This window comes from Rattus norvegicus, chromosome X (genome assembly GCF_021556685.1).
Source record: "Rattus norvegicus strain SHRSP/BbbUtx chromosome X, alternate assembly SHRSP_T2T, whole genome shotgun sequence".
Taxonomy (NCBI): domain Eukaryota; kingdom Metazoa; phylum Chordata; class Mammalia; order Rodentia; family Muridae; genus Rattus; species Rattus norvegicus.
In genome coordinates, this window is record NC_141554.1 from 58,153,301 (window position 1) to 58,179,640 (window position 26,340).

The window sequence follows — 26,340 nt, forward strand, 5'->3', positions numbered from 1 at the left end:
ACCCATTTTTTGACCAACTATAAGGTCAATTTTGGAGAAAGTACCATGAGGAACTGAGAAGAAAGTATTTCCTTTTGCTTTAGGATAGAATATTCTATAAATATCTGTTAAGTCCATTTGGCTCATGACTTCTCTTAGTCTGTCTACGTCTCTGTTTAATTTCTGTTTCCATGATCTGTCCATTGATGAGAGTGGGGTGTTGAAATCTCCTACTATTATTGTGTGAGGTGCAATGTGTGTTTTGAGCTTTAGTAAGGTTTCTTTTACGTATGTAGCGCTTGTATTTGGGGCATAGATATTTAGGATTGAGAGTTCATCTTGGTGGATTTTTCCTTTCATGAATATGAAGTGTCCTTCCTTATCTTTTTTGATGACTTTTAGTTGAAAATTGATTTTTTTCTCCCGCCCCTGAAAATTGATTTTATTTGTTATTAGAATGGCTACTCCAGCTTGCTTCTTCTGACCATTTGCTAGGAAAGTTGTTTTCCAGCCTTTCACTCTGAGGTAGTGTCTGTCTTTGTCTCTGAGGTGTGTTTCCTGTAGGCAGCAGAATGCAGGGTCCTCGTTGCGTATCCAGTTTGTTAATCTATGCCTTTTTATTGGGGAGTTGAGGCCATTGATATTGAGAGATATTAAGGAATAATGATTATTGTTTCCCTTTATATTCATATTTGGATGTGAGGTTATGTTTTTGTGCTTTCATTCTCTTTGTTTTGTTGCCAAGACGATTAGTTTCTTGCTTCTTCTAGGGTATAGCTTGCCTCCTTATGTTGGGCTTTACCATTTATTATCCTTTGTAGCGCTGGATTTGTAGAAAAATATTGTGTAAATTTGGTTTTGTCATGGAATATCTTGGTTTCTCCATTTATGTTAATTGAGAGTTTTGCAGGATACAGTAACCTGGGCTGGCATTTGTGTTCTCTTAGGGTCTGTATGACATCTGTCCAGGATCTTCTGGCCTTCATAGTTTCTGGCGAAAAGTCTGTTGTGATTCTGATAGGTCTCCCTTTATATGTTACTTGACCTTTTTCCCTTACTGCTTTTAATATTCTTTCTTTATTTTGTGCGTTTGGTGTTTTGACTATTATGTGACGGGAGGAGTTTCTTTTCTGGTCGAATCTATTTGGAGTTCTGTAGGCTTCTTGTATGCTTATGGGTATCTCTTTCTTTAGGTTAGGGAAGTTTTCTTCTATGATTTTGTTGAAGATATTTACTGGTCCTTTGAGCTGGGAGTCTTCACTCTCTTCTATACCTATTATCCTTAGGTTTGATCTTCTCATTGAGTCCTAGATTTCCTGTATGTTTTGGACCAGTAGCTTTTTCCGTTTTACATTATCTTTGACAGTTGAGTCGATGATTTCTATGGAATCTTGTGCTCCTGAGATTCTCTCTTCTATCTCTTGTATTCTGTTGGTGAAGCTCGTATCTACGGCTCCTTGTCTCTTCTTTGGTTTTCTATATCTAGGGTTGTTTCCATGTGTTCTTTCTTGATTGCTTCTATTTCCATTTTTAATTCCTTCAACTGTTTGATTGTGTTTTCCTGGAATTCTTTCAGGGATTTCTGTGACTCCTCCCTATGGGCTTCTACTTGTTCATTTATGTTTTCCTGGAATTCTTTTAGGGATTTTTGCGATTCCTCTCTGTAGGCTTCTACTTCTTCTCTAAGGGATTTCTTCACGTCTTTCTTGAAGTCCTCCAGCATCATGATCAAATATGATTTTGAAACTAGATCTTGCTTTTCTGGTGTGTTTGGATATTCCGTGTTTACTTTGGTGGGAGAATGGGCTCCGATGATGCCATGTAATCTTGGTTTCTGTTGCTTGGGTTCCTGTGTTTGCCTCTCGCCATCAGATTATCTCTAGTGTTACTTTGTTCTGCTATTTCTGACAGTGGCTAGACTGTCCTATAAGACTTTGTGTCAGGAGTGCTGTAGACCTATTTTCCTGTTTTCTTTCAGCCAGTTATGGGGACAGAGTGTTCTGCTTTCGGGCGTGTAGTTTTTCCTATCTACAGGTCTTCAGCTGTTCCTGTGGGCCTGTATCTTGAGTTCACCAGGCAGGTCACTTGCAGCAGAAAAGTTGGTCTTACCTGTGGTCCTGAGGCTCAAGTTTGCTCGTGGAGTGTTGCTTTTGAGCTCTCCACGGCGGCAGCCACCAGGAAGATCTGCGCAGCCCTTTCCGGGAGCTTCCATGCACCAGGGTTCCAGGTGGTGTTTGGTGTTTTCCTCTGGAATCAGTAATGTGTGCAGAGTGCAGTCTCTTCTGGTTTCCCAGGTGTGTCTGCCTCTCAGAAGGTTTAGCTCTCCCTCCCATCGGATTTGGGTGCAGAGAACTGTTTATCTGGTCGGTCCCTTCAGGTTCAGGCGGTGTCTCCGATGCAGCGGACCTGCTGCTCCTGGGCCCTCCTCTATGGGAACCCAGAGGCCGTATACAGTTTCCTCTTGGGCCAGGGATGTGGGCAGGGGTGGGCAGTGTTGGTGGTCTCTTCCGCTCTGCAGTCTCGGGAGTGCCCACCTGACCAGGCGGTGAGGGCTCTCTCCCACGGGGTTTGGGAGCAGAGAGCTGCTGTGGGCAGGGATCCGCTGATTTGGGACTCCCACTAAATACCGGAAGTGTCTGGTCCTAGAGGAATTTTGCCTCTGTGTGTCCTGAGTTCACCAGGCAGGTCGCTTTCAGCAGAAAAGTTGGTCTTACCTGTGGTCTGGAGGCTCAAGTTTGCTCGTGGGGTGTTGCTTATGAGCTCTCCGCAGCGGCAGCCACTAGGAAGAACATGTGACCTTCTTGAAGTTTTAATAATCTTAAGAAATTTAGAGTAAGAAACGATATCAAAATGTAAACTGGCATTCTAACAGCTTCTACTTTCTTCTTTTTTTTTTTCAAGAAATGATATCATAATTTTCCTGTGATGGATACACAGATTAGAACTTGCTACCTAGCAGTTTGACTCTAAATTTTTATTTGATGTACTTATTTTATTCATTTTTCAAAACGATTTATTTATGTTGCTGACTGTGGTCCACATGCCTCTAACCCCAGCTCTCAGGAGGCAGAAGTCGAAGGATCTCTGTGTGTTCGAAGCCAGTCTGGTCTACAGAGTGAAGCACTGTCTCAGAAAAGTTAAAAAAAAATAAAGCTTTATTTCTATTCTCTATCTCTTTCCTGCATGTATTTATGTGTACCAAGTTCATACCTAATGCCAAAGGATCAGAGTGTTCAATCATGTGTAACTTGTGTCATAGATGGCTGTGAGCTACCGTACAGGCCTTTATTTATTATTAATGGATTTGTCTGTTTATATGTATGGGCATGTTGCTATGGGAGCGGTCAGAAGAGTCAGACCTAACCTTCTACCATTATGTGTGTTCTGGGTATTGAACTCAGGTTGTCACGTTTATACAGAAAACACTTTTAGCTGCTGAGCCATCTCACTGGCTCAGCAGTTTGGCTCCAAATGTCTAAGCACTGCTTATGTGCTGAAAAGGATAAATCTTCAAACTAAAGCACATGCACCTAAATAAAATTACTTCCCAATAACAAAGAATGGCGAAGGGAACAAGCGAGATTGTTCAGCAGGTAGAGGTACTTAGTACACAGTGTGAAGACCAGAGTTGACCCTCAGAATCCACATAGAAGATCAGCCTCTTCAAGTGTGCTCTGACTTCCATACACACTGTAGCACAAAACCACACCCACCACAATAAATAAATGTACAACAAAAAAAGAGTTACAAAACGTGTTACCCTCATGTTTTACCACCTAAACTTTCACCCCAAACCAGAGAAGGTACGAATCCTAGAGATACTGAAATATCAGGTTACTCCCTAGAGTGGATAAAGCAAGTCTTATTCCACCCCCAAGTTCCCAAAATCCATTTAATTTGTTGTCATTAGACAGAGAACATACCAAGATATTAAGTGTAAGAGAACAGATATTATATACTTTATTCTAGGCAGAAGACAGAAAAATGACAAATAGTTTATAAATACTTTTTAGGAAGGCTCTCATGAAGCCCAGGTGGACCTAGAACTCACTATGTAAGAACAACCTTGAACTCCAGATCCTCCTGCATCTAATATTCAAGTTCTGGGACGATAGCTATGTGCTGATACATCAACTTGTTTTCATTGGGGGGAGGGGTCATTTTGCTTGTTGGTTTTATTTTTTGAGTTAGGTTCTCACTAAGTATTCCAGAATGGCCTAGAAGTCAAACTTTGCTTTCTCCTCCAAGTGTGGACTGTGAATCATCAAGCTGAGGCTGGAGCTTTATATACTAATTTCTAGTACTAATTGACTGAGAGATCTTGGACTAATTTCTTAACATCTATATTTCTTTATTTAGGATTTTTATGCTTTAACGTGTGTGTGTGTGTCTTTGTGTGTGTGTGTGTGTGTGTGTGTGTGTGTGTGTGTGTGTGTACAGGTATTCAAGGAGGCTATAATGGCGCATTGGAGCTGGAATTACAAGTGGTTATGATCTGCCTAACGGGGGTTCTGGGAACAAAACTCAGGTCCTCTGGAAAAGCAGTGAGAACTCTTAACATATATATATATATATATATATATGTTATGTATATGTATATGTATATGTATATATATACGTATAAATATATATATATACACACACACATATACATATATATTTCTGAAGACAGATTCTTGGAACTTGACTCATCTCACAGGGCTGGTAGAAATTTCTAATAAGATAGTGAGTGGGAAATGATGTTTTAATAACAGAATGTTAGGTTATTATGTAAAACAAATTTTGGGCTTGGTCCATTCTCCAGAGGTGTAGAAAGTATAAATTACAAACACACACACAAACACACACTATTTCAGGGTGCGGTGACATACAGTTGTAATCTCAGCACTCAGGAAAGTGAGTCAGAAACATTAGTTCCATGCTAGCCAGTACTACACAGCGAGAACCCGTCACACATAAAATATAATGGTATTGTTTACAGACTATTATAATGAGAGATACATAATTTATAAAGTAGTGTTTAGCTACTGTAACAGTGCAGCAATAACTCTGAACACAAGAAACACCTTTAGGAGTGGGTGGAAACAACATGATAAAGAGCTAATACAAGCAGGCTTTCCCCTGTCTTGGCCACTGTTCTTCCAGCCTCCATCAGGTCTGGCGAAGAAAGAACTTTCAGGTCTACCCAACAAGGAACAACCAGGCGCACCAAACAAGGAACATCCATGCACACAAAGAACATCCAGTCTAAAACTACTTACTAGAGACCTGCTGCACTGGGAACATCCAGATTAGGTCTACTTTCCTGATACTTGACATACATCCAAGCACAACCAGACGGCTAAAGACTGGAATAAGAGCACAATCAACAAGGGTCAGGCTAACGTGGCACCATCGGAGCAAAGCTATCCCACTACAGCAAGCCGTGAATATTCTAACATAACCAAAGCACAAGAAAATTACCTTAAATCCAACCTTACAAAAAATGATAGATGAGTTCTCTGCACCCAAATCCCATGGGAGGGAGAGCTAAACCTTCAGAGAGGCAGACACGCCTGGGAAGCCAGAAGAGAACACACTCTGCCAACATTTCTGACTCCAGACTAAAACACCTAACGCCATCTGGGACCCTGGTACACAGGGGCTCCCGGAAAGGGCAGCGCAGGTCCTCCTGGTTGCTGCCCTCGCGGAGAGCTCATAAGCAACACCTCACGAGCAAACTTGAGCCTCGGGACCACAGGTAATACCAAATTTTCTGCTCCAACTGACCTGCCTGGTGAACTCAGGACACAGGCCCACAGGAATAGCTGAAGACTTATAGACAGGAAACACTACTCGCCCAAAAGCAGAACACTCTGTTCCCATAACTGGCTGAAAGAAAACAGGAAAACAGGTCTACAGCACTCCTGACACAAAGTCTTATAGGACAGGCTAGCCACTGTCAGAAATAGCAGAACAAAGTAACACCAGAGATAATCTGATGGCAAGAGGCAAGGCCAGGAACCCAAGCAACAGAAACCAACACTACATGGCATCATGGGAGCCCAATTCTCCAACCAAAGCAAACACTGAATATCCAAACACACCAGAAAAGCAAGGTCTAGATTTAAAATCATATTTGATTATGATGCTGGAGGACTTCAAGGAAGACATGAAGAACTCCCTTAGAGAAATGCAGGAAAACATAATAAACAAGTAGAAGCCTATAGAGAGGAATCACAAAAATCCCTGAAAGAATTCCAGAAAAACATAATCAAACAGTTGAAGGAATTAAAAATGGAAATAAAAGCAATGAAGAAAGAACACAGGGAAACAACCCTGGATATAGAAAACCAAAGGAAGAGACAAGGAGCCATAGATACAAGCATCACCAACAAAATACAAGAGATAGAAGAGAGAATCTCAGGAGCACAAGATTCCATAGAAATCATTGATAAAACTGTCAAAGATAATGTAAAACGGAAAAAGCTACTGGTCCAAAACATACATGAAATCCAGGACTCGATGAGAAGATCAAACCTAAGGATAATAGGTATAGAAGAGAGTGAAGACTCCCAGCTCAAAGGACCAGTAAATATCTTCAACAGAAACATAGAAGAAAACTTCCCTAACCTAAAGAAAGAGATGCCCATAAACATACAAGCCTACAGAACTCCAAATAGATTGGAATAGAAAAGAAATCCCTCCCGTCTCATAATAGTCAGAACAACAAATGCACAAAATAAAGAAAGAATATTAAAAGCAGTAAGGGAAAAAGGTCAAGTAACATATAAAGGCAGACCTATCAGAATCACACCAGACTTCTCGACACAGACTATGAAAGCCAGAAGATCCTGGACAGATGTCATACAGACCCTGTGAGAACACCAATGCCATCCCAGGTTACTGTATCCTGCAAAACTCTCAATTAACATAGATGAAGAAACCAATATATTCCATGACAAAACCAAATTTATAGAATGTCTTTCTACAAATCCAGCGCTACAAAGGATAATAAATGGTAAAGCCCAATAAGGAGGCAAGCTTCACCCTAGAAAAAGCAAGAAACAAATCATCTTGGCAACAAAACAAAGAGAAGAAAAGCACAAAAACATAACCTCACATCCAAATATGAATATAACAGGAAGCAATAATCACTATTCCTTAATATCTCTCAACATCAATGGTCCCAACTCCCCAATAAAATGACATAGATTAACAAACTGGATACGCAATGAGGACCCTGCATTCTGCTGCCTACAGGAAACATACCTCAGAGACAAAGACAGACACTACCTCAGAGTGAAAGGCTGGAAAACAACTTTCCAAGCGAATGGTCAGAAGAAGCAAGCTGGAGTAGCCATTCTAATATCGAATAAAATCAATTTTCAACTAACAGTCATCAAAAAAGATAAGGAAGGTCACTTCATATTCCTCAAAGGAAATATCCACCAAGATGAACTCTCAATCCTAAGTATATATGCTTCAAATACAGGGCAACTACATATGTAAAATAAACCTTACAAAAGCTCAAAACACACATTGCACCTCACAGACTTATAGTAGGAGATTTCAACACCTGACTCTCATCAATGGACAGGTCATGGAAATAGAAATTAAACAGAGATGTAGACAGACTAAGAGAAGTCATGAACCAAATGGACTTAACAGATATTTATAGAACATTCTATCCTAAAGCGAATGGATATACATTCTTCTCAGCAACTCATGGTACTTTCTCCAAAATTGAGCATATAATTGGTCAAAAAGCAGGCCTCAACAGATACAGAAAGATAGACATAATCCCATGCATCCTATCAGACCACCACAGGCTAAAGCTGGTCTTCAATAACAATAAGGGAAGAACAAATATGTGGAAATTGAACAATGCTCTGCTCAATGATAACCTGGTCAAGGAAGAAATAAAGAAAGAAATTAAAGACTTCTTAGAATTTAATGAAAATGAAGGTACAACAATACCCAAACTTATGGGACACAATGAAAGCTATGCTAAGAGGAAAACTCATAGCTCTGAGTGCCTGCAGAAAGAAACATGAGAGAGCATATGTCACCAGCTTGACAGCACACCTAAAAGCTCTACAACAAAAAGAAGCAAATACACCCAGGAGGAGTAGAAGGCAGGAAATAATCAACTCAATGCTGAGTAGAAACAAAATGTAGAAACAAAAGGGACCGTAGAAAGAATCAATAGAACCAAAAGATGGTTCGTTGAGAAAATCAACGAGATAGATAAACCCTTAGCCAGACTAATGAGAGGACACAGACAGTGTATCCAAATAAACAAAATCATAAGTGAAAAGTGATACATAGCTACAGAATCATAGGAAATTCAAAAAATCATCAGATTCTACTACAAAAGCCTATATTCAACAAAATTTGAAAATCTGCAGGAAATGGACAATTTCCTAGACAGATACCAGGTACCGGAAGTTAAATCAGGAACAGATAAACCAGTTAAACAACCCCATAATTCCTAAGGAAATAGAAGCAGTCATTAAAGTTCTCCCAACCAAAAAGAGCCAGGTCCAGACGGGTTTAGTGCAGAATTCTATCAGACCTTCATAGAAGACCTCATACCAATACTATCCAAACTATTCCACAAAATTGAAACAGATGGAGCACTACCGAATTCCTTCTATGAAGCCACAATTACTCTTATACCTAAACCACACAAAGACCCAACAAAGAAAGAGAACTTCAGACCAATTTCCCTTATGAATATCGACGCAAAAATACTCAATAAAATTCTGGCAAACCGAATCCAAGAGCACATCAAAACAATCATCCACCATGATCGAGTAGGCTTCACCCCAAGCATGCAGGGATGGTTTAATATATGGAAAATCATCAACGTGATCCATTATATAAACAAACTGAAAGAACAAAACCACATGATCATTTCATTAGATGCTGAGAAAGCATTTGACAAAATTCAATACCCTTTCATGATAAAAGTCCTGGAAAGATTAGGAATGCAAGGCCCATACCTAAATATAGTAAAAGCCATACACAGCAAACCAGTTGCTAACATTAAACTAAATGGAGAGAAACTTGAAGCAATCCTGCTAAAATCAGGGACTAGACAAGGGTGCCCACTCTCTCCCTACTTATTCAATATAGTTCTTGAAGTTCTAGCCAGAGCAATCAGACAACACAAGGAGATCAGGGGGATACGGACTGGAAAAGAAGAAGTCAAAATATCACTATTTGCATATGATATGATAGTATATTTAAGTGATCCCAAAAGTTCCACCAGAGAACAACTGAAGCTGATAAACAACTTCAGCAAAGTGGCTGGGTATAAAATTAACTAAATCAGTAGCGTTCCTCTACACAAAAGAGAAACAAGCCAAGAAAGAAATTAGGGAAAGGACACCCTTCATAATAGACCCAAATAATATAAAATACCTCGGTGTGACTTTAACCAAGCAAGTAAAAGATCTGTACAATAAGAACTTCAAGCCTCTGAAGAAAGAAATTGAAGAAGACCTCAGAAGATGGAAAGATCTCCCATGCTCATGGATTGGCAGGATTAATATAGTAAAAATGGCCATTTTACCAAAAGCAATCTACAGATTCAATGCAATCCCCATCAAAATACCAATCCAATTCTTCAAAGAGTTAGACAGAACGATTTGCAAATTCATCTGGAATAACAAAAAACCCAGGATAGCTAAAACTATCCTCAACAATAAAAGGACTTCAGGGGGAATCACTATCCTTGAACTCAAGCAGTATTACAGAGCAATAGTGATAAAAACTGCATGGTATTGGTACAGAGACAGATAGACCAATGGAATAGAACTGAAGACCCAGAAATGAACCCACACACCTATGGTCACTTGATTTTTGACAAAGGAGCCAAAACCATCCATTGAAAAAAAGATAGCATTTTCAGCAAATGGTGCTGGTTCAACTGGATTTCAACATGTAGAAGAATGCAGATTGATCCATGCTCATCACCCTGTATAAAGCTTAAGTCCAAGTGGATCAAGGACCTCCACATCAAACAAGATACACTCAAACTAATAGAAGAAAATGTGGGGAAGCATCTGGAACACATGGGCACTGGAGAAAATTTCCTGAACAAAACACCAATGACTTACGCTCTAAGATCAAGAATCTACAAATGGGATCTCATAAAACTGCAAAGCTTCTGTAAGGCAAAGGACACTGTGGTTAGGACAAAACGGCAACCAACAGATTGGGAAAAGATCTTTACCAATCCTACAACAGGTAGAGGCCTTATATCCAAAATATGCAAAGAACTCAAGAAGTTAGACCGCAGGGAGACAAATAATCCTATTAAAAATGGGGTTCAGAGCTAAACAAAGAATTCACAGCTGAGGAATGCCAAATGGCTGAGAAACCCCTAAAGACATGTTAAACGTCTTTAGTCATAAGGGAAATGCAAATCAAAAGAACCCTAAATTTTCACCTCACACCAGTGACAATGGCTAAGATCTAAAACTCAGGTGACAGCAAATGCTGGCATGGATGTGGAAAAGAGGAACACTCCTCCATTGTTGGTGGGGTTGCAGACTGGTACAACCATTCTGGAAATCAGTCTGGAGGTTCCTCAGAAAATTGGACATTGAACTGCCTGAGGATCCAGCTATACCACTCTTGGGCATATACCCAAAAGATGCCCCAACATATAAAAAAGACACGTGCTCCACTATGTTCATCGCAGCCTTATTTATAATAGCCAGAAACTGGAAAGAACCCAGATGCCCTTCAACAGAGGAATTGATACAGAAAATGTTGTACATCTACACAATGGAATATTACTCAGCTATCAAAAACAATGACTTTATGAAATTCATAGGCAAATAGAGGGAACTGGAAAATATCATCCTGAGTGAGGTAACCCAATCACAGAAAAACACACATGGTATGCACTCATTGATAAGTGGCTATTAGCCCAAATGCTTGAATTGCCCTAGATGCACTGAACACATGAAACTCAAGATGGATGACCAAAATGCGAATGCTTCACTCCTTCTTTCAAAGGTGAACAAGAATACCCTTGGCAGGAAATAGGGATTCAAAGTTTAAAACATGCAGAAGGAACACCCATTCAGAGCCTGCCCCACATGTGGCCCATACATAGATATCCACCCAGTTAGACAAGATGGATGAAGCAAAGAAGTGCAGGCTGACAGGAACCGAATGTAGATCTCTCCTGAGAGACACAGCCAGAATACAGCAAATGCATAGGTGAATCCCAGCTGCAAACCACTGAACTGAGAATGGGACCCGTGTTGAAGGAATGAAAGAAAGGATTGGAAGAGCTTCAAGGGGCTCAAGACCCCACATGAATAACAATGCCAACCAACCTGAGCTTCCAGGGACTAAGCCACTTCCCAAAGACTATACATGGACTGACCCTGGGCTCCACCTGCATAGGTAGCTATGAATAGCCTAGTAAAAGCACCAGTAGAAGGGGAAGCCCTTGCTCCTGATAAGACTAAACCCCAGTGAACGTGATTGTTGGGGGGGAGGGCGGTAATGGGGGAAGGATTGGGAGGGGAACACTCGTATAGAAGGGGAGGTGTAAGGGTTAGGGGAACATCGGCCCGGAAACTGGGAAAGGGAATAACATTCGAAATGTAAATAAGAAATACTCAAGTTAATAAAAAAAAAAGAAATTGGTATCGTACTCTATAAAAGTCAACTAGCTAAAGTAAAAAAAAAAATGATAGATGCCTTTAAAGAGATTAATAAATCCTTCTAAAAATAAATACAGAAAAATACAATCAAATAGGTAGAGGCCTTTAAAAAAGAAAGTAATAAATCCCTTAAAGAAACACTGGAAAACACAATTAAACAAGTGAAAGATGAATAAAGCTGTTCAAGCCCAGAAAATGGAAATAGAAGGAATAAAAAGAAAAAATATAATCTGAAGATGTCATGGACATGGGAAACCTAGGAAAGAGAACAAGAACAGACACAAGCATCACCAATAGGAGAAAGAATCTCAGGAGTAGACATGCAATAGAACAAATTGATACATAGGCAAGGAAAATTGTAAATCTAAAAATTCCTTACCCGAAACATCCAGGAAATCTGGGATACTATGAAAAGACCTAACATAAGAATAATAGGAATAGAAGGTGAAAAGTCCCAGATCCAAGGATCAGAAAATATTTCAGCTAAATCATATAAGAAAATTACCCCAACCTAAAGAAAGAGACACCTATAAACATACAACCAGCTTATGTAACACCAAATGAGATTGAACCAGAAAAGAAATCCTCCTGCCACATAATAATCAAAACACAAAATCCACAGAATAAAGAAAAAGTATTAATAGCTATAAGGGGAAAAGATCAGGTAACATACAAAGTTAGAACATCCAAATTCTCACCAAAGATGCTAAAAGTCAGAAGGGTCTGGAGAGATGTCTTACCTACATGACTATACATAGCAAAAGTCTCAATCACCATAGATGTAGGAAACAAGATATTTCAAGACAGAACCAAATTTAAACAGTATCTATCCACAAACCCTGCCCTACAGAAAATACTTGAAGGGAAACAAAAACCCACGAGGTTAACTCAACACAAGGAAATACATGAAATAAACATTTCCACACCGGTGGAAACAAAATAAGGGAAGCACAGAAGCACGCGCGCGCACACACACACACACACACACACACACACACACACACACACACACACACACCAAACATCAAAATAACAGGAATTAACAATCATTGGTCATTAATATCTCTTAATATCAATGGATCAATTCCCTAATAAAAAGGCACAGGCTATCAGAATGGATATAAAACCAGAATCCATCATTCTGCAGTATATAGGAAACACACCTTAACAATAAAAATAGACATTACCTTAGAGTGAAGGCCTAGAAAAAAGTTTTTCAAGCAAACAAACCCACGAAGCAAGCTGAACTAGCCATTATAATATCTAATAAAATAAACTTTCAACCAAAGGTAAACAAAAGAGTTATGGAAGGACACTTCATGTTCATCAAGGAAAAGTCCACCAAGAGGATGTCTGTTATGAACATTTATTTCTCAAAGGCAAGAGTACTTACATTCATAAAAGATACATTATTAAAGACTAAATCATACATGGAACCCCACAGATTAATAGTGGAAGACTTTCATCCTACTCTCACCAATGGGCAGGTCATTGAGACAGGAACTACATAGAAATAATGAAACTAGTCAAGGTTATTAATCAAGTGGACCTAACAGATATCTACAAAACCTTTTACCCAAACACTAAAGTCTTCTTAGGACCTTCAGAAACCTTTTTTATAATTGACCATATAGCCAGTCACAACTCAGTCTTCAACAGATGCAGGAAAATTGAAATAACTCCCTGTATCTTATTAGATCACCATGAATTAAAGCTGGACTTAAACAACAGAAAGCATACAAACTCACTGAAACTCTATGACTCTCCACTGAGTGATCCCTGGGTCAGGGAAGAAATAAAGAAAATAATTAAAGACTTTCTAGAATTCAATGAAAATAAAGACATGGCATAACCAAACTTATTGGACACAATGAAAGAGCAGTGCTAAGAGGAAAGTTAAAGTTAATATTACTAAGTGCCTTCAAAAAGAAATTAGAGTTCTCATACTAAAAATTTAAAAGTACATCTGAAAGCTCAAAAAAAAAACAAACTAAAAACAAACAAAACAAAACAAACAAAACAAAAACAAAGTCACCCAAAAGTAATACATGGCAAGAAATACTCAACACAGGGCTGAAATCAGTAAATTTGAAACGGGGAACAATAAAAAGAAACTACTAAATTAAGAGGTGATTCTTTGAGAAAATCAACAAGATAGACAAACCATTAGCCAAACTAACTGAAAGGCAGAGAAACAGTATCTAAATTAACAAAATCAGAAGTGAAATGGGAAACATAATAACAGACACTGAGGAAATTCAAAGATCTTACTTCAAAAGCCTGTACTCCACAAAATCGGAAAATCTAAATGAAATAGATGATTTTCTAGAGAGATACCAACTTACCAAAGTTAAATCAAGATCAAGTAAGCTATTAAAATAGTCCTATAACCCCTAAGGAAATGGAAGCAGTCATTAAAATCTTCCAAACAAAAAAGCCGAGGGCAAGATGGTTTTAGCTTAGAATTCTACCAGACTTTCAAAGAATAGCTAATACCAAAACTCCTCAAACTATTACACAAAATAGAAATAGAAGGAACATTGTCAAACTCATTCTATGAAGCCACAGTCACCCTGATACCTAAACAAAGACTCAGAAAAAAAAAACCAAAACAGAACAGGACTTTTCCCTTATGATAATTGATCTAAAAGTACTCAGTAAAATACTCAGAAACTGAATTGGAGAACTCATCGAAGACATCATCCATCATGATCAAGTAGGCTTCATCCAAGGGATACACAACTGGTTCATTATACAAAAATCTAGCAATGTAATCAACCAAATAAACAAAGGGAAAGAAAAACATGATTTTCATGATTCTCACTGGATGCTGAAAAAGCCTTTGACAAAATCCAACATCCCTTGATGGTAAAAGCCTTGGAGTCATCAGGGATACAAGGTGCATACCTAAACATTATAAAAGCAATATACAGCAAGACAATAGCCAACTTCAAATTTAATGGAGAGAATATTAAAGCAATTTCACTAAAATCAAGGGCAAAACAAGGCAGCCCACTTTCTTCTTATTCAACATAGTACTTGATAGAGCAATAAGACAACTAAAGGAGATTAAAGGAAAACAAATCAGAATTGAAGAAGTAAAAGTATTGTTATTTGCAGATGATATGATAATATATGTAAGTGACCCCCCTAAATTCTACTAGAGAACTCCCATAGCTGATAAATATCTTCAGCAAAGTGGCTACATTCAAAATTAACTCAAAGAAATCAGTAGCCTTTCTTTATATGGGCTGAGAAAGAAATTAGGGAAATACTCTATACAATGCCTACAAATAATATAAAATATCTTGCTGTAACTCTAACCAAGCAAGTGACAGATTTTTATGACAAGAACTTTGATTCCCTGAAGAATGAAACTGAGGAAAATATCTAAAAATGAAAAGATATTCTCTGCTCTTGGATGTGTAGAATTAACATAGTAAAAATGGCCATTTTACTAAAAGCAATCTATAGATTCAATGCTATTCCAATTGAAATTCCAGCACAGTTCTATACAGACCTTGAAAGAAAAATTCTCAACTTCATATGGAAAAACAAAAAATTCCAGGATAGCTAAAAACAATCCTGTAAAATAAAAGAACTTCAGGAGGTCTCACCATCCTTGATTTCAAGGAAAACTATAGCATGATAGTGATAAAGACCATATGGTATCAGTATAGAAACAGAGAGACCAAGAAACCAATACCATGCAATGGAAAAAAAGAAAACATCTTCATTAAATGGTGTTAGTCTAATTGGATGTCTGCATGTGCGAGAATGCAAACATTTACCACCCTGCACAGAACTCAAGTACAAGTGGGTCAAAGACCTGAACATAAAACTGGATACACTAAATCTAATATGAGAGAAAGTGGGGAACTACCTTGAATTCATTGGTATAGGAGATGAATTCCTAAACAGAATACCAATAGTTGAGACACTAAACTCAACAATAAATGGGGTCTCATGAAAAGCTTTCACAAGGCTAAGGACACAGTCAACAGAACGTAATGCCAGCCTACAGAGTGCACAAATATTTTCACCAACAACTTTTCAATCAACAGAGCACTAACTTAAGAAATTAGATAATAACAAACCAAAATGACCCAATTAAAAAAATGGGCACTATTTTTTAAAAATTGGTTCATCTATACATGGAATACTATTCAGCTATTAAAAATAAAGGCACCATCAAAATCATCATTCTGAGTGAGGCAATCCAATCCCAAAAGAACATGTGGGGGTTGGGGATTTAGCTCAGTGGCAGAGTGCTTGCCTAGCAAGCGAAAGGCCCTGGGTTCGGTCCCCAGCTCTGAAAAAAAAAAAACAAAAAAAAAAAAAAAACAAAAGAACATGTATGGTATGTACTTGCTTTTAAATGGGCATTTGTACAGAGCTAAAAAGAGAATGCTCAACAGAGGAGTCTCTAATGGCCAAGAAGCACTTAAAGAAATGTTCAAAGTCTTTAGTAATCAGAGAAATGCAAATCAAAATGACTCTAAGATTCCACCTCATAGCAATCAGAATGGCTAAGATGAAAACTCTCCATCACATGATGGAGAGGATATGAAGCAAGGGGGACACTCCACCATTGCTGGTGGGAGTGCAAACTTGCACAACCACTTTGGAAATCAATTTGGATGTTTCTCGTAAAATATAGAATAGTTCTACCTGAAGAAGTAGCTATAGCACTCCTGGGCCTATACCCAAAAGATGCCCCATTACAACACAGGGACATTTGCTCAGCTATGTTCACAGTAACTTTATTTGTAATAGCCAGAAACTGGAAAAAACCTAGATGTCCCTTAACTGAAGAATGAATACAGAAAATGTGGTTCATCTATACACTGGAATACTATTCAGCTATTAAAAATAAAGCTGCCTCTGTAAGGCAAAGGACACTGTGGTTAGGACAAAACGGCAACCAACAGATTGGGAAAAGATCTTTACCAATCCTACAACAGATAGAGGCCTTATATCCAAAATATACAAAGAACTCAAGAAGTTAGACTGCAGGGAGACAAATAACCCTATTAAAAAATGGGGTGCAGAGCTAAACAAAGAATTCACAGCTGAGGAATGCTGAATAGCTGAGAAACACCTAAAGAAATGTTCAACATCTTTAGTCATAAGGGAAATGCAAATCAAAACAACCCTGAGATTTCACCTCACACCAGTGAGAATGGCTAAGATCAAAAACTCAGGTGACAGCAAATGCTGGCGAGGATGCGGAGAAAGAGGAACACTCCTCCATTGTTGGTGGGGTTGCAGACTGGTACAACCATTCTGGAAATCAGTCTGGAGGTTTCTCAGAAAATTGGACTTTGAACTGCCTGAGGATCCAGCTATACCTCTCTTGGGCATATACCCAAAAGATGCCCCAACATATAAAAAAGACACGTGCTCCACTATGTTCATCGCAGCCTTATTTATAATAGCCAGAAGCTGGAAAGAACCCAGATGCCCTTCAACAGAGGAATGGATACAGAAAATGTGGTACATCTACACAATGGAATATTACTCAGCTATCAAAAACAATGACTTTATGAAATTCGTGGGCAAATGGTTGGAACTGGAAAATATCATCCTGAGTGAGCTAACCCAATCACAGAAAGACATACATGGTATGCACTCATTGATAAGTGGCTATTAGCCCAAATGCTTGAATTACCCTAGATCCCTAGAACAAACGAAACTCAAGATGGATGATCAAAATGTGAATGCTTCACTCCTTTAAAAGGGGAACAAGAATACCCTTGCCAGGGAATAGAGAGGCAAAGATTAAAACAGAGACTGAAGGAACACCCATTCAGAGCCTGCCCCACATGTGGCCCATACATATACAGCCACCCAATTAGACAAGATGGATGAAGCAAAGAAGTGCAGACTGACAGGAGCCGGATGTAGATCTCTCCTGAGAGACACAGCCAGAATACAGCAAATACATAGGCGAATGCCAGCAGCAAACCACTGAACTGAGAACAGGACCCCCGTTGAAGGAATCAGAGAAAGAACTGGAAGAGCTTGAAGGGGCTCGAGACCCCATATGTACAACAATGCCAAGCAACCAGAGCTTCCAGGGACTAAGCCACTACCTAAAGACTATACATGGACTGACCCTGGACTCTGACCTCATAGGTAGCAATGAATATCCTAGTAAGAGCACCAGTGGAAGGGGAAGCCCTGGGTCCTGCTAAGACTGAACCCCCAGTGAACTAGTCTATGGGGGGAGGGCGGCAATGGGGGGAGGGTTGGGAGGGGAACACCCATAAGGAAGGGGAGGGGGGAGAGGGATGTTTGCCCGGAAACCGGGAAAGGGAATAACACTCGAAATGTATATAAGAAATACTCAAGTTAATAAAAAAAAAGAAGTACTTAAATAAAAAAAATAAAGCTGCCATCAAAATCATCATCCTGAGTGACACAACCCAATCCCAAAAGAACGTGTATGGTATGTACTCACTTTTAAATGGGCATTAACCATAAAGTACAGGATAACCACGCTGCAATACATGGAACCAAAGAAACTGTGTCAAAAGAGGGCCCAAGGGAGCATGTGTGAATCTTATTCAGAAAGGAAACAGCATTTATCAGAGTGGATGGAGAGAGGCAACTGGGTGGGAGAGGGCATGAGCAGGGGTATTGGGATATTGAACAGGTGTGTGGGGGGAGTGGGAGAGGTCTGGGGATAGGAATGGAAATTGGTGAGGGCATCTCTGGAACTAGCTGTTTACCTGGGGTAGGGGAGGCTATGGGGAGTCGATGGGGCTGATTCTAGCTGAGACTCTTACCAGCAGGGGATATAGAGAGCGAAGCACCACATCCTGAAGCCTGGTAGAACTTGCAATGGAAGGAGGATGTGGGGAGCATCAACCAACTCACAAAACTTTCATCCCCAAATTTGTCCTTCCTACAAGATGCACAGGGATAAAGATGGAGCAGTCAGTGACCCATTTCATGTGAGAGAGCCAACCTCTGACACTATTAATGATACTCTGCTAAGCTTGCAGACAAGAACATAGCATAACTGTCTTCTGAAAGGCTTCATTCAGCAGCGAATGGAAACAGATGCAGCTATCCATGACCAACAACAGGTGGATGTTGGGTAGTCTTGTGGAAGAGTGGAAGATATGATTGAGCTTAATGGAGGAGTCGAGGACAGCACAAGAAGACCTACAGGATCAACTAAACTGGGCCCATGGGACCTCCCAGAGATTGAACTACAAACCAAAGAGTTACAAACCATGGACTGAATCTAAGCACCCTGCACAAATGGAGCAGATGTGCAGCTTGGTTTCATGTGTGTCCCCTAACAATTGTAGTGGGGACTGCCTCTGCTGCTTGCTATTGGATCCTCTTCCCCTCCTAGGATTGCCTGTTTGGGCCTTTGTTGGAGAAGAGGTGCTTAATTCTGCTGGGACTAGATGTCTTAGGGTGTGGTGGTAACCAAAGGGGGCTTCCCACTCTCTGAGAAGAAAAGGAGGGAGTAATGTAGGGATGATTTGTAAGGGTGGTATTGGGAGAAAAGGTGGGAGGGGACTGTAATCGGCATGTAAAGTAAATAAATAAATTATTGAAAAAGAGATTACTCAAATATATGTGCATATTCAAAATATCATCACTGAATTTTAACTCTTGTCTTTTATTAATTAAATACCATCCAAGCTAGTCCTGGAGATACTGAAAGTACCAATACAGAGCTTAACAGATCTTGAGTGTCTATAGTTTACATCTATCAGAAAATATTTTACAAAGCTCTATTTTCAGGAATAAAAGGATACTTAGTTGGGCATGGTTGTACACTTGGTTGATTGAGTAGAAGGATTGTGAAGAGGTTTCTAGCCTGCTAAGGCTTTAGTATGAAACCTTGTCTTACAACATTTTAAAGAGAAGGAGAAGGAAAGAAAAATCCAAGCTAGCCTCAAATCTGTGATTTTAATACATTGCCCTTGGAGCACTGTCATTACAACTCCAGAATTATAAATTCCATTAATGAAACTTTGCTGAGATATAATCATAACTATATTTAATTAGTGAAGCTCTCAGACTTCATCAGAAAAGTTTCTTTGGGTGGCAGTTAACTGGCCACAGTGTAGAGAACAGTTAATCATGCAGTATACAGCCACAAATGGGATTATCTGTATGGACAGCATAAATGGGAGTTGATGATTATTTTAATTAAAAAAAGGCATGAAGTTTGGAGAGGGTATGGAAGTATAAGTGGATCTTAGAGAGTCAAGTGTGATTCAGATCAAAATACATTATATGAAATTCTCAAAGAATTAACAAATTACTTTAAATAATTTGAGCTGGGAACAAATGCTCAAGTAGTGTGGTTGAATGCTCAAGTAGTGTGCCCACAGTTCTGAGTTTGATTCCAAGCACTGCATAAATCAGGCTTGGGGTCTTGCAGCTCTAATCCCAGGATTTAGAAGGTAAAGTGAGGAGGATCAGGAGTTTAAGGTTGATCTTGACTGCATAGAGAGGTACTATACTACACAGTCAGTCAGGGCTACGTCAGACCTTTCTTAGGGAAAAAACAGCAATAACCAAAAATTCTTTACCTTTTATTTTTGAGACAAGATCTTAAAAAGCCCAGGCTGAGTTTTAAAAGGCCATGTATGTAAAAGACACTAAGGATAGACTTTACCTTCTGATTTTTCTGCCTACACTGCTCAAGCAACAGGATTCTAGTTGTATACTACCATGTTATTGCTGGGATTACACAGTTCACCACCACTCCTGGTTTTTATGTGGTGCTGGGGGTCACAGGACTTTATGAGTTTATGTAAGTGCTCCCTACCAAGTTAGCTTCTCCCCGACCTCTTGTTTTTCCATTGTCTCACATGTGTCTGGTTGAGTCTGGTCTAGAGCTTACTATGTAATCCAGGTTGCCCTTAAATTTACAATGATCTTCTTGCCTTAGCCTCTCAAGTGCTGTGAATATAAATGTACAATACCATGTCTGCCTTCCTTGTTTGGAGGGAGGATCTTATGCACTCTAAACTATCCTCAAATTCATTATGTTGTCTGGACTGGCCTTGAACCCTTGACTGGTCTTCTAATCAATGGATTATGCATATGCCAACATGTCTACTTTTTGTTTGTTTGTTTGTTTTTGTTTCCCGGAACAATGTCTTCCTACATGTCTGACTTTGTCCTCAGGCTTACTATGAGCCTAAACTGGCCTCAAAGATGAATGTGCCATCTTTTGCCCCCATCTCCTGAGTGTTGAGATTATAACTATATACCAACATGACAGTCTTATATTTCAACTTTCGCATGAGTTATAGTCATATGAAATATCCTGAAAAAAGGTCCATGAAATCTCAAATGAAAACTAGGTTGCAAATTGGATTTTTTCATTAAAAAAACCAGGAGAAGTATGACTAATGAAATCATTGCCCCCACAATCATAATAGGCAAAAAAGAACAGGAAACCACCTTTATTTTTATGTGTATTATAAAACAACCAATTTACTAAAATCCAATGAAATAAAAATATAAATGTCACCAATTGGTTATATGGGACGTGTTTAGTTTCCTGTGACTCATGTGAAAGACTATACAATACAAACAATACAAACTGCTGTTTAATACACACAATCTTGTAATTGTAATCTTACAATTCTATGGTTCGCAGTTCAACATGACTCTCACTGGGCTAAAATCAAGGCATTAGTACAATTACATTCTTGTGTGGGAGATCCGTGGGAGAGTTGTTTTCTTGTCTTTTAAAGCTTCAGAGGTTACCTGCATTCCTTGAGTCAGCATCAGTCTGTCTGTTCTTTCTCACCTCTTGCTCTTCTGATACCCGTGTCCACTTTCCAGTGCACTTGTAATTGCACTGAGCACAGCAAAAGTAAGTTAGGATAATTTCCCCATTGCAGCTCAACTGGTTACTAGCCTTAGGAAGTTTGAAACCTTAATTTTCTGTTGCCATGAAAGAGTAAGTATTCATAGGTTCTGGGGATTAGAATTCTGAATATTTTGTGAGATCATTACATTGCTACCATGGTATCTAAGGATAATAGCTGCTTCTGTGACTAGTGAAGCTTCTAGTGCAAACCCAAGAGCATAGAATGATAGTGATTGATCTGGAGAGGTCAAATATGATGATAAAGTCTCATCTCGACAGTACTTCAACCCAGTACAGTTTGAAGGAAAGCCTGTTATTAGTTTTGTACCCACATTGAGCCCAGGAAACAAGCATATTCCTCATTCTTTAACTGCTTTACCCTTTTCTTTTTTCCTTGTGTGTGCATGGTGTGTGTGTGTGTGTGTGTGTGTACACTCATGAGCACCATTGTGCACATGGAAGGATCAGAGGTGAACCTGTAACGGCCAGTTACCCCCACCTTGTTGATCCAAGAGAGAAACCATGGTCCATCAGGCTGGCTGACCTGTGTATTTACAGATTGAGGAAACTTACCCACTCCTTTGTTTAGGTTTTAAAGACATGGCCTCCTTCTGTAACCCAGGCTGGCCTACAACTCAAAACAGCCCTCTTCTCTCAGCTTCCTGAGTGCTAGAGTAACAAACCTGAGCTTCACTACACAGCTGGATATGCTATCTGTTCATTACATAATTCACATGCGTATCAAAATACCACATTAGGTTATGCAATTACAAACATATAATAAACAGTAATAGTTGCCATTTCCAGTGATTTAGGCCTTATTGGGAAGTTGACTAGGAGTATATGAAAAGTCAAGGCCACCCTGGTCTACATAGTGAATTCTAGCCCAGACAGGTCTCCGCAACGAGAACTTGTCTCAGAGAGAGAGAGAGAGAGAGAGAGAGAGAGAGAGAGAGAGAGAGAGAGAGAGAGAGAGAGAATCATTTTGTTTTCATTTTTTTCCAGACCAGAGTCTTGAACAACTTTCAAGGTCTCATCTTGCAGCAGCAGTGTGGGAGTGAAGTCTGAGCTGTAAAGGCAAGAGTCATGGCAATGCAAGCAGTCAAAGATGTCTCTTGCTGCTTGACAGTTTTGATTGAAGAAATGCAGCTGAAATTGAAACCAAAAAAGGCATTATGCTCCCAGAAAAAAAAATCTCATGGTAAAGTACTGCAAGCAACAGATCAAGAGCTAAAGGACAGGTTGGAGAGATTCAAACAGTTTCTGTGAAAGTTGAAGTCCAAGTTCTTCTCTAAGAATATCATGGTACCAAAGTAGTTCTGCATCACAAGGATTAAGACTTTGTATTTCAAAAATAAGTGTTGGGTTCTATCTGAGTTGATGGTTTGTCTAGAATGCATGAAGTCATGAGTTCAACCTTTAGCACTGCAAAAACCAGGTGTGTGATAGTACATACTTGTAATTTTAACACTCAGCAGATTGAGGTAAGAGGTTCAGGAGTGCAAGGTTATTCTCCAAATCCCTAGGCTCGATCCCCACTACAATAAAGAAACAGAGAGAAAGAAAGAGGTGGAGAGGGAGCAAGGGAGGGAGGGAGGGAAGGAGGGAGGAAGGGACCATAGAGGAACGAAGATTGAGTCTTAATTTGTTGAAAATGTGTTTGTTTTTATTGCTTTTTTCGGGGTAGCTATTGCACCTGTGCTAGGAAAGCAATCTACCATTTACATCTCCAGCCCCAAATTATGCTCTTTGCAAAACAACTTTCTGTAATTTCCTGGAAAATACTCATAAAACCAAAAATCCCCGTGAAACTGTTGTGGCTGCTTTCATCCTACAATGCCTTTCCAGCATATTCTACTGACAGAGCTCACCCTGGTAAGCTAACAAATGAAGTATGTTTAAAGGGCCTATAGTCGGATATGGTGGCTCATGTCTGTAATACTAACACCTGCAAAGGGGCACTTGAGGTGGAGTTACCACAGTTCTGTTGCTCCCTTAGCTGCATGGTAAATTCAAGGCCATTCTAGGCTACAATGGGAGACCCCGTTTCTATATTTTTTCAAAAAATGTAGCAAGTCTGTAGTGACCACTGGGGTGATGGCTCAGTGGGAAAAGCATTTGACATGCATGTTTGAGGACCAGAATGTGATTCTCCAGAGTCCATTTAAAGCTGGGCATGGTAACACATGTTTGCAATCCCAGAACTCCCATGGAAAAACCAGCAGGCCAATTCCTTGCTCCTAGATGGTGGTGACTCATACTCCAGGTTGTTCATGGAAGTCCACATAAGTGTCATGGCATGTGCACACTGCACTCGTACACAGGAACATGTACAAACATGTATACATGTGTTCAAAGACATCATAAACATACTAATAGGTAACACAAATCAAATAAAATAATACATTAAAATAAAACAAAAATAAAGAAATAAATGAATAAATAAATAAATAAATAAATAAATAAATAAATAAATAAATAAATAAATAAATGGTAGAAGAATTTCCCCGTAGCTGAAAAGAGTGAATATGGACCTGGGTGCCAATGAATCGATGAATGGCACAGGATGTATGAAAGAAAAGCAAGAGACAGTATTGAGCAAGATGGTATCTATGGAGACCATCTTTCGAAGGCTTAGGAAATGTCTATGTAAGAAACCTGCCACAAGTAAGGTTCTATGTATACCTAGTAGCTAAATGCTGGATTTCCTCTATCCATGAGAACTAGTTACTACTTGTTTGCAGAAAATGACAAATTTATATTCACTCTGTGTCCTTTGTGCATTTCTTGTTTTTATTAACTATGGTATGAGTGTCACCGGTGCTACAAAAGTATTGCCCATTCCCCAGAACCCTCGAGTAGTCCTGGCTTTGTTCTTAAGATGTAACAGCAATGGGAGTGGTGGGGTAGAGGTGGGGCTCACTTGAAGAAGATGGCTTAAATGGCAGGATAACACTGTGTTCATCTCCCCAGTTGACTCAATGGGGAAGAAAGAAAACAAAGAACGTAAGCACTATTTATTACATGGGCAAATATTCTTTGACTGGGCATGGTGGCGTCCATCTACAACCCCTGGATTTAGAAAGCTCAGAGAACTGCTGCAAGGTTGAAGGCAGTGTGGGTTGAGTAACGATTACTATGCCAGCCTGGGATACAAAGTGAGGTTGTGTCTCAAAAAACAAATTAATTAAGCAATTAAAATTAATACTCCCCTTTTAAGAGAGCAGGGTCTTTTGGGCTCACAATTTGAGGATATGGTATGTCATGATCAAGAAGGCATGGAAGTAGGAATTTGAAACAGCTAGTCACATTGTATTCACAGTCAGAAGGCAGGGATGGATGAGTGCTCACCTTAGGATTGCTTCTTCCGTTTCAGTTAGTCTTTAACATCACAGAAGTGAACCAGCCTTGTTTGTGATGGCTCTTAGTGCTTTTTTTGTGGTAACAAAGACAGGGTCTTACTCTGCAACCCAGGCTGGCCTGAAACAACAATCCTCCTGCTCCTGCCTCCTATGATTACTGATTTGAGCCACTGTGTCTAGCTGCCATTCTAAGTCTTAAGAGAGATGTCTATAACATCTCTTTCTTGCCTCAGCACATATGAATTAAGTTTCTTTAAAGTAATATATTGGAAGTGAAAAAGGCAGATGTTGGACAGTTCCCTGGTTCCAATCAGATTATTTTATAAATTTAAATTTTATTTTATATTATGTGTATAATTGTTTTGTTGGCATCTATGTCTGTGTACCATGTGCATGTCCAGTGACCACAGAGGCCAGAAAAGAGCATTGAATCTTCAAGGACTGGAATCATGTACAGTTATACCCAGGTCCTTTGGAAGAACAGCCAGGTTTCTTAACTATTGAGCCAGCAGAACTCCCCTTTTAAAAAGACAGTATCAATCTATGGCACAAGATCACACTATTTGACCCATATATTGGCCTGAAAATGGAGAGCTTCCTGTTTCTTGTGTTGTCTCCTGTGCTGGATAACATAGCATCACTACCCACCCTTTCTTTGAACTAGACAGGGTGTTAAAAAGGAGCAGACAGACTCAGTACTCTGGAGACAAAGACCCATCCCAGGTACGGTCTGGTTTTCCTCACTGTTTTTTTTTTTTTGTTTTTGTTTTTGTTTTTGTTTTTTTAAATTATTTATTTTATGTTTGAGAGTACACTGTAGCTGTCTTCAGACACACCAGAAGAGGGCATCAGATCCCATTACAGATGGTTGTGAGCCACCATGTGGTTGCTGGGAATTGAACTCAGGACCTCTGGAAGAGCAGTCAGTGCTCTTAACCTCTGAGCCACCTCTCCAGCCCCCACTGTTTTGTTATAACCACTTCGTGTCCCACAAAAATTATTCCCACTTCTGTCCTACATGGAGTCTTTCTTTGTTTTGGCAGTGTTAGGGACAGAAGCAGGGTTGTGAGTATACTGCACAAGTGCCCTGCCACTGAGAGTTTCATTCCGGGATGCCAAGATGAAGCTTTGGCACAGAAAAGTCCCCATCTTGTCCCCAAGACCAGCAGTGAATAAATATTTCTTTTGACTTGTTTCTGTCTCTGGGATTTTCGGTTGAGTAGTGAGCAGTATATAACTTCAGTTTAGTAAAAGAATGTATTACTACTGATTTTCTTTTACCCAAGTAATTGCTTGCCTCTCACCTTACCTGGTCTTCCATAACGGTCTCCTAGTTTCCAAAGAACAGCAAACATATCTGTAAAACATTGGCAAAGAAAGACAAAAATACTGGAGTTTAAAAAAAATGTTAAGGAAGAAAATCGCTTGTCCCTAGTCCTTCATTAACTTAAAAGTCTATGCAAGTTAG

The 26,340-nt window shown here is 39.4% G+C and overlaps 1 long non-coding RNA gene and 1 other non-coding gene across 2 annotated transcripts in view; one reads left to right on the forward strand and one right to left on the reverse strand.

The window, feature by feature from the left end:
• The window catches only part of LOC147998232 (uncharacterized), an 87,844-nt gene extending 64,526 nt beyond the window's left edge, over positions 1-23,318 (forward strand). The window contains exon 4 of the long non-coding RNA XR_015646555.1: positions 22,516-23,318. This is a non-coding gene — a long non-coding RNA (uncharacterized LOC147998232). The remainder of the gene's footprint in view (positions 1-22,515) is intronic.
• Positions 3,776-3,968, reverse strand: LOC134484231 (U2 spliceosomal RNA). Its single transcript, XR_015647160.1, has one exon. It is a non-coding gene; the product is annotated as a U2 spliceosomal RNA (small nuclear RNA).
• Positions 23,319-26,340: the final 3,022 nt, after the last annotated feature.